Source organism: Neopelma chrysocephalum, unplaced genomic scaffold, assembly GCF_003984885.1.
Source record: "Neopelma chrysocephalum unplaced genomic scaffold, ASM398488v2 Primary Assembly neopelma1_97, whole genome shotgun sequence".
Taxonomy (NCBI): domain Eukaryota; kingdom Metazoa; phylum Chordata; class Aves; order Passeriformes; family Pipridae; genus Neopelma; species Neopelma chrysocephalum.
The window spans coordinates 3,713,037-3,724,211 of record NW_020897760.1 but is presented as its reverse complement, the minus strand read 5'-3'; positions in this window follow the sequence as shown (position 1 = coordinate 3,724,211).

Below are 11,175 nucleotides of genomic sequence, written 5' to 3'. Positions count from 1 at the left end.
GGGCAGCTGGCATGGTGACAGTAGCCTTAGAAAATGAACTAATTGTCAGCTCCAGTCTGGATGTCACCGTCATTTTAATGCGAATGGACTTTTTCCTCAGCCAACCTTCTGTCTGAATGGGGAGCACAGAAACATCCCAATATTTATGAGATTTTAACTAGATTAGTTACAAACCCATAAAGCAAAGAAAGAGACAGTTCATCCAGTACTGGGGAGGGGAGTGTTAAAAATGCCACCTCAGATAAAATATTATGAGAGTTGAGTAACTGTAAATAAGAACTTTGCCTATGAAATAGCTTCTTATGTGAGCTTGGGACGAGGGCCAAGAGAATGTCTAGGGCTCAGGGAAATTTATTAGCCCAGATCAACAGGATTTCAGGGACTCAAGAGATGGGGTGGCAAAGAATTTGCCTTTTGGAGTCTGAACTTCCTCCATTCATGCCTGCAGCAGGAGTTTCACTTATAAAACTTTCAAGATGGTTCATTTGCATTTTTTGAATTTTATCGGTTCTCATTAGCAGCTGCGGTTCTGACCTGGAACTTGGGAGAACTGGGTTCAAGTTCTGGGTTTCCACAGCCTGCCAGCATGGTCTTGGACAAGTCATTCACCTCCGTGCTTCAATGTCTCTCTGTAGACAGGAGATAAATGTTATTTCCTGACTCCCAGGGATCCCAGGACAGTGTGCTAAGGACTAGGAAGCATTCAGGTACCTGAACCATAAGTGAGAGTACTATGGGTGCTTGTGAATGATAAGAGCATATGCAGAGCAGCTACAGTAAACATGTTGACTCCTCTCAAGGGGAGGAATGGTATTTTGGTGGGGACCAATGGGTCTTCCCTTTGATCCCATTTATTTTAGTTACTGCCATAATTTTCCCTATTCAAGCACCTTTATTTTATACCCTCTGCCAGTGCAAAGCTGGCTGTCCTGATAGGGTCAATGGTGTCCTGATGATATCAGGGTCATCTTGGCTATGCATTTATTTTTAAAAAGGGCACATGTACATCCATAGTGCACAGTTTGGGAACCCACCACCTTTTGTCCCCCGATTTTTCATCTCTCCTTCCCATTTACACCCTTCTGCTGTTCTTTCTGCTATTCTTTAGCTGTATTCAGCTTTCTGAGTTCTAGCACGTCTTCCCTTCTTCCTTCTCTTTAGTATTTCTGCCTCCACCTCCGTCCTCTGTCTGTGTTTTATTTTTCTTATCTTCTTTTTGGAAACCATCCTTAGCCTCTCCTATATATTTCTTTTTTCCTCCCTCTAGTCCAAAAACTTTTCAGTAAACAGCATCCCTCTCCCATCTGACTCATGGCCCACTGACAGTGGAAAGATTTCATCATGAAAGTGATGTAAAGATCTCCCAGTTTAAAGTGCAGGGTAGGTTAGGATGACCTTGCTCCGCCTCTCAAGTGGAGAGCCAGTGAGTCTTAATTCCTCAGCCAATGTTTATTTGCCAGTTCATCTCACATTCAGTTGTTCTTTGTTCCCACACCAGTGCAAGTACCTCAGCGTGTTGTGGGGATGCTGTATCATGTCCTGCTGTATCCTGTATCCTCCTGCTGCTGTACAGCAGCAGGGAGCAGTGGCTATTGGTAATGTACTTAGCCAAAGTGTGGGAAAACTCTCAGACTTGAACTTCACTTTGTATTTCCATGCCATATGAAACTCATTGAATGTTTGTCCTTCCCTTCACGTGGCTGCTGCTCTTGGATTGCATTGACATATGTGAAATCTATTTGGTCCCCTTTTTAATATGCTGCTTACAGTATAAATACAAAAGCAGACACTGCTTCTGAAGAGAAATAAATGTAATTGTGGTAGTGGTTGTTGTTATAAATAGTGCAAAGGACTTAGAAGCTATTTAGTCTTTTGGGCAAGATCCACAAGTGTTCTGTGTATTATAACCTTAAATCTCTTCTATTTAGCTATTGAAGTCTTCCCAGTTGTGATTGGCCCAGTTCACTCATTACTGTTTGGCTCCAGTGCAGGGTGAGAATGCTCTGCTCTTCATGGGAGCAGGGCTTAGCCTCCAAACCTGTAGTGTGTTAGGTCACATGCTTGACCTGTACTTGCATATAGTGCCTAAATCATGCAAATCATGCATTTGCATGTGCAACTGGTCTATTTGCATAAAGAGCCGTGGTATGTCCGCATATGAATTTTTGAGGTTGGTTCCCAAAATCAGTACTGCATTTTTCCTCTGCTGGAGTGAAATGCAAATATTTATTTATTGACAGAGCTGGAGCTGATCTTTTTCCCTGTCCAGGTCTGAGCTGTCTGTTTTGTCAGATGAAAACAAGTAGTATTCTGATTTATTTTTAAAATGCATTTGTTCATAACTGCATTTAAAACAATTAGCGCCTGCTCTCTGCCAGTTCCAGTAGAGTGCTATATATATATATATATATTTGTGTGTATGTATATCAAAAGGGGCTGAACGCCCAGAAATTCTCTTGGCAGCCCTGCTGTCTGGTTAGAAAAGGAAGTGAGCTACAAAATTTGAACATTCAGTTCTGAGACTTGAAAGCTTTCTGGATTTTATTACTGACTCAACAGGGTTTTCATTATGTATGTGGCCAAGAGAAGAGGTTTACGCAAGAGAAACATATTGTAGTTGAATATGTTTGTAGTTTTACACATTGTTAAATAATTGAGATAACTAGATGTCTCCTAAATGGACAAAATAAATTGGGTGTTAGCAACAGTGTCACTGTAGCACAGACAAGTCCATATGAAAAAGTGTCCAGCCCCATCCGAAAGCTGATTTCCAGGGCAGAGGGGACCTGATTCAGATGCTAGTGACATTTTACTGTTGATGTGAAGGGGAGCCATCTTTCCCTCAGCATGTCTAGAAGCCTCTTGCTGACTCTCAGTCTATTCTCTTCTACTCCAAATGATAGTATCTTCAGATTGCTTTTTTTTTCTTTGTTTTTACTTTATTTGTTGTAACTCAGTGCTGTTTAAACAGCAGTTTGAGGCTATGTTTCTTCTGCTCTAATTTTCATGTTAGTTTTAGGAAGAATAATATTTTGAGAAGCAGATTATCATGCAAAGAGAGAAGGTGTGGGATGCATGGACTAAGCTATAGGCCAAGGCTGTGTCCTGCTGTCCTGGTCTCCTCCTGCAGCAGGGGATGTGCTCTTGGATCACATCCAGTGGCCAGTAACTCTGCCACAAACCAGCTTGACAGCAAAGTGAATTCCTGTCCCACAGACAACATGCTCCCAGCTAATTTTGCACTTGTTCATGTGATGGGTATTTATTCTTCATTGTCTTAAAAAGGTATTTATTTTTAAACCTCTGTGGTCTCTGGTGCCGTACAGTCTTAGCTTTTCCCGCTGACCATAGAACACATGCACTATCTATATGTGCCTCTGCATTTTACACGTGGGAAGCCAAGCCACAAGGAAAATATAAGATCACTGGATAATTCAGGCTGGAATTCAGAACCCAATCTGAACCTCTCTCATTCTTGTTTGCGCCTAGTGTGTCTCCTGTGCACACCACTGTAAGCATGCCTGGCTCTGCCTTATGGATAACACCCCGGAGGTGCCAGGTCCTGCTCTGAGGCCTTTGCTTCTCCATGGTGACAAGCCCCCTCCCTTCAGCCCAGCAGGCTGATGGCCACCTTTGCTGGTGGCTCATGCCCAGTGCACACACAGGACACCTTGTGTCTGCATCACTCTTCACCCTATGGCAGCCCCTGAGTGTGCCATGGCTGCACTGTGGTCCTGCTGCTGCCTGTGACAGCAAACTCCACGGTCACTAGAATGTGCTTGACTTTGGTTTTGGTCTTTTTTTAAAACTATAGAGCTTTGGGGCATATGACACCTCCAGCATTGTAAATCGAGTGGGGTAGCCTCTTGTTTCTGCATCTGCTTTGTTCCATTTATTTAGTCACATATCTTCATTTTGAAACATTACCCTTACTGCCCTTGCAGGAGGTGCATGTGAAGCAGTGTTTATCGCAGCGATAACCAGTCTGTGGCACTGAAACATGTGCAGGTCAGCAAAGCTCGAAGGTTTCCTTGCTGGTGCTACATAATTAGTCTCACTGAGGCTAAGCCCATATTCAAAATAGACCCACTTTTAATGTGGGAAATGTCGTGTGTGTCTGCCCAGCTGTGTGTACTAAACAGATGAGTTTACCAGCTTTTTTCCACCTGCGCTGTGTTGCTGTGCTGGATGACCTGTGGCAGGGCTGTGCAGCAGTTGGGGTGCTCACTGATCCTCACTCCCACAGCAGGGGGTGGAAGAGCAGGGACTGCACTGCTGAGCTTGCTGGGGATGCAGGGGGAGCTTGGGAAGGTAACCGTGCTTGTGCTCAGGGAGGTAACTGGGAGCCCTAATTACAGCTCCCTCCCTCTCCCTTGCTGCCCTGAGCGCTCAGATGTGTGTGGTACATGGCCAGCATCTCCTGGCCCTGAGAAAGTTTTCGGTTTTGGCTTCTAGACTAAAGGATGTGGGCTGCTCCTGCTTTATATTTAATGTTTATGTAAGGTTGTTATGCTGGCTTTCTTACTACAGGCATTTTTGTTAGTCACTTCTGCCTGATAGTTTGTCCTCTATTTTTGAGTCCACTGGATCTATTTCAGCCAACTGCGCAATGAAGGTATTTGTTTCTGAGAGATTAAGCCAGAGGCATAGCCCAGGAAGGTGAGCAGCCAGGGGGAGGAGGGTGTTGCCAATCCCCTGGGAGAGCTCTAGAGACTGGAGGAGGAATCCAAGGTGGGGATGCGGAGGGAGAGGTCATGAACACCCTGACCACAGAAAGTGTCTCCTTGGCGCTCATATGGTTTTCAGACACCATAAAGTCCAACCACAAAACAAGTCCATAGGAAAAGAGGTCTCATTAGTTCCACTGCCCTGCAACCGGACTTGTCTATCTCGCATTGGCCTTTTTAGCCACCAGCGCGCTTGTAGCAAATGTGGGTAGAGCCCTTCCCAAATCTTCGTTCATGAAGCCTAGCCATGAATGAGTTCCACTGCCCACAACTTGCTTATGGCTCCACCAGTGCTTCTAAGTCTTTGGTTTGGTAGAAGGGCTTCTGGAAACTGGGCACGTCTTCTCTGGGTCACCCTACCTTTCCACCTCCCCAGGGTCAGTGTGCTTCATGGGCCGGGGTGCTGCTAGAGGTGATGTCCCGCTGCCCATTGTCATACAAACATCCAACCTGCATCTGGTGTGCTGGCACACTGAAATCCATCCAGATCTTCTTCATGTTTTTGCCAGAGATTTTACTAACCAGAAAAATGTGGCATTATAAGAAGGCTGTACCAACTTGTTATTCATATCCTTTCCCTGGCAAGAAAAAGAGCCAGAGAGCATGTTTTAAATGAAGCTCATGGTCAGATGGTGTGGTGAGTGCTGGAAGCCTGGGATAGTCTGGCAGAAAAATAATTTCCCCTTTTAAAACCACTGAACAGTCCTTGTTCCTCCGTGCTCCAGCTGGTTAACTTGGCCGTGCAAGCTGGGCATGGAGACGTGGTCATATCCACTCCCAATACCTTCCAGCACCCCTGGGTGAGCCTTTGCTGCTGCAGTGAAGGGAAGGCTCTGCCCTGCTTTCAGCTGCCAGAGAAGAGAGACTGGGGCAGGGCCTCCCAAGGATGTCATTTCCTCTTCCCTCGCTGGCAGCTTTGCAGCCTGTTTGTGATTCAGAGAGGCTGTGCTTGCACTGGGATCAGAGGCAGTAGGGCTGGGCAGAGGAGAGGGTCAGGGGTGCTGTGGGTGGTGGTGCTGCCTCTTAGGGTTGGGCTGCTGTTCGTTCATTTACTGCTACTCAGTCTTGTTCTCCTGAGGGGAGTGATGGGATGTAGTAGTGTAGCACCTGGGAAATGCTGTGCAGCACAACACACAGTTCAAAAGAAAACTCCCTTCAGGAGCATCCCTTGGGAAAAATTACCCGAATGCTTGGGCAACCGCTGTTCAGTCCATGCTAACAGCAGCTCAGATTTTGTGGAGCTGAAAGCACTGCCAAGCCTTTTCCTCCTGCTTGTGTAAAGCTGCACTTCCACCTCCCATCTCCCTACTCCAAAAACACAACAGCTCTGTGACACAGAGTTTTCCAAATGGGATACATTTCTCTAAAATTGCTTTCAAATGTTCCTAGCAAGAAACTGTGCTACTCATTTTGCCCGTAGTCCTGCACGACCGCCAGCGGTGTGGGTGAGCAGAGCAAAGCTGTGGGCACAGCCCTGGCTTGGCCACAGGGAGCTGCCAGCCATCATAAACACAGCATCCCCCAAAGGGTAGGTTACGGCTGGGGAGGTGCCGTCAGTGCCCTCCTCGCACTGCCTGAGCTGTTCTCTCCAGCTGGCCACCTCTCTGCTGGTCTGAGTGCTGTACCCAGCTGAAGCAGGCAGGCAACAGCTCAGTGGCCAGCTGCAGTCCAGAAACGTCACAACTGGACAGGGCATATGAGCTGCTCCTGGGGTAAACCCATGTGCAACCCTGGGCTGAGCCAACTCACCCCTGCTTGCAGGAGGGGTCCCTAGGAAGGTTTGAGAGGCAGGTGGGAAAAGATGACTGGAGTGGCTCCAAAGAGCTAAGGAACGTTAATGCCATCCTTGGTGCTTCAGCTCTGTGACCTTTCCTCCTGCCTCTGTAAATAAGCTCCTTCTTAAATGGGAGGGAAAGGCGTTAAATCTAGTCCATTAAAAACAAAATGATGGAGAGATTTACCTCCTCTGAGCCCACCTGTCAGTGTTTACTGTTTTACTATCATATTTTCCAATATCTTCCCAATGTTTTTCTCTCCTCTGTTGCTGTATACAGAGGCAGAGGAAACTTGCCTGAGCAGAGGAAAAAGTGAACCAGGTTTTCTTAGATGTTCTAATAACAGCCTGAAAAAGCTTTTACACATTGATCCCATGCCATTTTAGTCATCAGAGACCTTATTTACAACTGTAGCTTGCTTAAAAAAAAACAAAACAAAACAAAGGAAAAGCACTGTAGACTTACTTACTTCTGTAAGTAAGTCCAGATCACCTGGCTGCTTGAAGAAAAAAATCTCCAAAGAAAATTTTGAGTAAGTTCAAAACAATGTTGTTTGTTTGTCTGTTTTTTAAAAAAACCCAAACATGAATATGGTACCTTTTAAAAATGCTAAATGAGTGTAACAATCTTACTACCCTTTGCAGGTCTCCTGACCTTGTTCCATGATGTTCGTAAATATTTGAACCCTTTGGTGTGTTAATCCTTTACAGCAAAGCTGTTAGCCTGGAAGGGCTTCAGCCATCTGGAACCCCACAGGATAGTCTGATAGTTCACAGGTAGGGATTTTAAGGGGTGAGATTTTTTAAATTTTTTTGTGGCAAATGGGGATGAGCGGAGGGGGATGAGAAGGATGCGCAGAAGGCAATGGTGCCGGCAAGGCATTGTGGAGCTGCCTGTCTTTGGCAGGCCCTAGCAGGTCTCTCCAGCTGTCCTCACAAACTGCTTGTAGAATTTCTTATTTAATTCGCCTGTTTGAAGGCAAAAATTAAAACAGCTTCAACTGAGAGAAGATGGGTTCTGGTAGCCACAATAGTGCAGCAGGGAGGGTTAAGCACCCCCTGGGGGATTTGGAACAGCACAAAGACTGCTCTAAATTGTTCAAGCTATTAACAAATTGTAGGAGTTGTCATCCTGGAGTGCACTGGGGTCCAGCCAAAATCTTCTTGTGTCCACTGAGTTGCTGGCAGGTTCTCTGCTTGGTGATGGCACAGGATCGCCTGAGGTAGAGCATCACCCTGGTGTGGGCCAGAGACACTGGTCATCTGTTTTGGCCTGCCCCAAAACTCCTTGGTGCAGAGTGTGACACAGGTATTTTTTGGAACAGTTTTGTTTCAGTTGGAGGAAACTAAAAAGGTCAACAGTAAAAGGACAAGAATGTTAGGTGATTACACCGTGTGTGTAATCAGCTGTCACACTGAAAAGAGCCAGTGTGAGGCTCTGGGTTCATGTGGAATACCGAGCAGCAAAGTTATATGCAAATGTTTTATTTCATTAGGAAAATCAGCATCTAATCTGTGTGGGAAATGGTAAACTTTGTTTCTGCAGAAGTCCTGCTTTTTAAAATTTGTTTGTTTGCCATCATGCACACTGTGTTAGTTAAAGAGCAGTATTTCAGTCAAAGCAAATGTGACGCAGAAGATTCAGGGTGCCATTTGATAAACAATGGGCTGCAAGTAGTCAAAGAAAAAAAAAAGGCAAGTCTGCCACATGCTGAATCCATTCCTTTCTGTGCAGGAAGAAAAATAACAATTTGTTTCCCATAAAGCTGAACTCTTTCACAATCTGCATTGCTCTGAGTTCAATACTGGCCAGCAGCAGCAGGGGCGTGTGCCTGTCAGGACGCCCCTTGCAAGCAAAGGTAAGTCCAGTGGGACACCGCCAGGCTTCCATGACCCTGTGGCTGATACAGAGGGTTAGAAGCAATATTGGCTGCATCTTGATACTAGGTTAATTGGTTTTCCCTGTCAAAAAGCAGTGGGCAGCATCTGAAACGCACTGAATGGTTTTCTGTTTGGGCCAGGTCTACTCACAGTGCTGTTTTGGGCAAAGGTTGTTTATGTGCCTCAGACGCCTAAAATGATTTGTTTTACAGCATTACCAATTACTGACTCAAGATGGTGATACAAACAGTACAAAGTTTGGATCTCATCTTTCTGACTCATGTTGGCTGACAAGTTACTCTTAAAATAGCAATTATCTAATGGGGAAAATCCCACAGATCTAGGCAAATGGATTGTAAAAATAGCCACCATTAATGGTAAAAGTCCCAAAGTAATTTTTGAACCATGCTGTGGCTAAGGGCTGTGAACATGTACCCGTTATCAAAAAAAAGGAGCAAAAGGCTGTCAAGAATCCCCCTTTAGTCCGCCTGGCATCAATAAGTACCTGCAGGTCAGCAGAAGATGTATTTATAGTTTTAACCACATGAAGCGAGAAAGCCTTATGCTTGCCCTGTATTTTTCCATGAAAGAGGTGAAGTAATTCAGAGTTTGTGAATAGATCACTGTTCATGGACCTTCTTTTTTGACCCTGATTCCCTTTATATAGCAGTCTTCTGTTCCTCCTTTGGACATGTTTTTTTCTGGGAAAGTTATTTTTGGAATTATGGCTTATAATTGATGTTGAAGCATGCAGTAAGGCTTTTATATATATTCTGTGTGCTCACACTTGTTTTATGTAACCACCACCAAAAGTCAACCCACTAGCTTTCAGTTTTCTTCCCAGGTTTACATCTGCGTTTGTTTCCTTCCCATTATTAATTTCTTCAAAAACATTGTTGGGCATCAGAGATTCAATTCAAAGTCCAGAGCTGCAATAATATCTGTTCTACTCATGCAAAATATTGCTTCCTTAGATGACCTGATGTCGTCTACCTAGGCTTTTTGTCTGGGGGAAAGCTAGTGAGCTATTTTAACGTATTTATATGTACTCAAAAAAAGAGAATGAATGAATGAATGTATGTTTAGGACCTATTCTGCTTCCCCCTTAAACACAAGGTGTGAGGGTAGAGGGGGGAAAGAGATTTCTTTCTACTCAGTTTTTGGAAACCTAAATCTGGCCTTCCTACAAAGACCAGCAATCTCAGTCTAAAAATGCTTATATACTGAACAAGCTGAAATTTTACCAGACAGTGACTTCACAGCACGAGGCTACACCAGTATCACATAGGAGCGTTCTGGCCATCTGCATTTTGAGATACTTTCAAAATGCAGGAATGAAAATACATTCTGGCAGAAGGATGGGGACTGGAAGCTTTTGCTGGGAGGGTGCATATTTTCTTTGCATAATTTCTCTACTTCTTGGGAAAAATCTAATAAAAACAGCTAATTTTTCTGAATGAACAGATACAAGGTCTTCTTGCAAAGGTTCTTCTTTTTAATTATAAACTGTACTCAGACTGGGATGCTTACCAGTATTGTTATTCTCTAAAATCTTGTTTAGCCATACCATCAGATTGGCCTTGCCTTTTGGAAGTATTGGATATGTAAGTTTTCCAAATTCAATATGGACTTCAGAAGCCTTAAAAATCTTTAAAATTCTTAAGTTCTGCTTAAATACTTTAAGACTTGCACCTGGAAATGAAATGTATGGAAGGCTCCACCTTTTTCCTAGTCAGAAGAATGCCTCTTTTGAACAAAACTGGCGTTGATAACCCACATTTGAAAAATTCCTGGAAGCTTATGATGTCAGTGACTTGTCTTGGGGGATGAATAGTGCTGGGACTCATACTGGTTTTCTTCAAGGGATATTTTTACACTTGTTTTGTTTCCCAATTCAAGAGCTTTTTTGTGAATGAGATAATCTGTTATTGTCAAAACTACTATTAGGTACTTTTTAGACTGCTGATTCCCAGATCTGAACAGATAGTCTCCAACATGTGGTAAAGTAATTTTGTCTCTAAAGTGTATATAGATCATTACAGACTGCATCCCAGAGCAGGTGTCCATGGATGGGAATGACCATTTTCCATCTGTTTGTTTTATTCCCTGTCTTATTTGTCACCATTAAATGATTACTGCAGTGACAGAACTCCCCAAGTATGCATTACTGAATTTCTATTTCAGCCAGAAAGCAAGATGATAGCCCTGTGGCATGCACACCACCAAAGGAAGGCAAATATGAACAAAGTGGGGCTTTCCGCTCCCATATCTTTGCAAGATCTTTTCTTTAAGCCTTACAAGGTTGTTTTAGTAATGACCTTCTGCCAATGCAGGCTCAGCTGCAAAGACATCGAGGACAGAGGCAAAGCTGAGCAGAAAGTGGGGCAGGAGAGGGGTGGTCAGGAGAGCTCTGCAGCTGATGCTGTGCCCAGGGACTGGGCAGGGGGATGGATGGACACAGGCTGTGGCAGAAGTACGACCTGCCTCCCATGTGACCGAGGTTCTCTCTAGCCAGCGTGGAGTGTTGTGAGGAGCAGCGAGCTCTGTGCCTCTACTGGGGAAAGGTAAGGATTGTAAACCACATTCTAAGTCCAGATGAAGGCAGTGAGCACAAGCTCAGGGGGCCAGTTAAGTTCAGCTCAACATGTTAAGCTGGACTGATCAAGCAAAATTATATTACCCAGTGCCAATTCTTTCTTAGTTACCAGTACTGAGTCAGTTAATAGCGTAAGCTTAACTTATAAAGTCTATTTTTATTCCACTGCTCAGTTCCATTTAACTATAAATATTCCA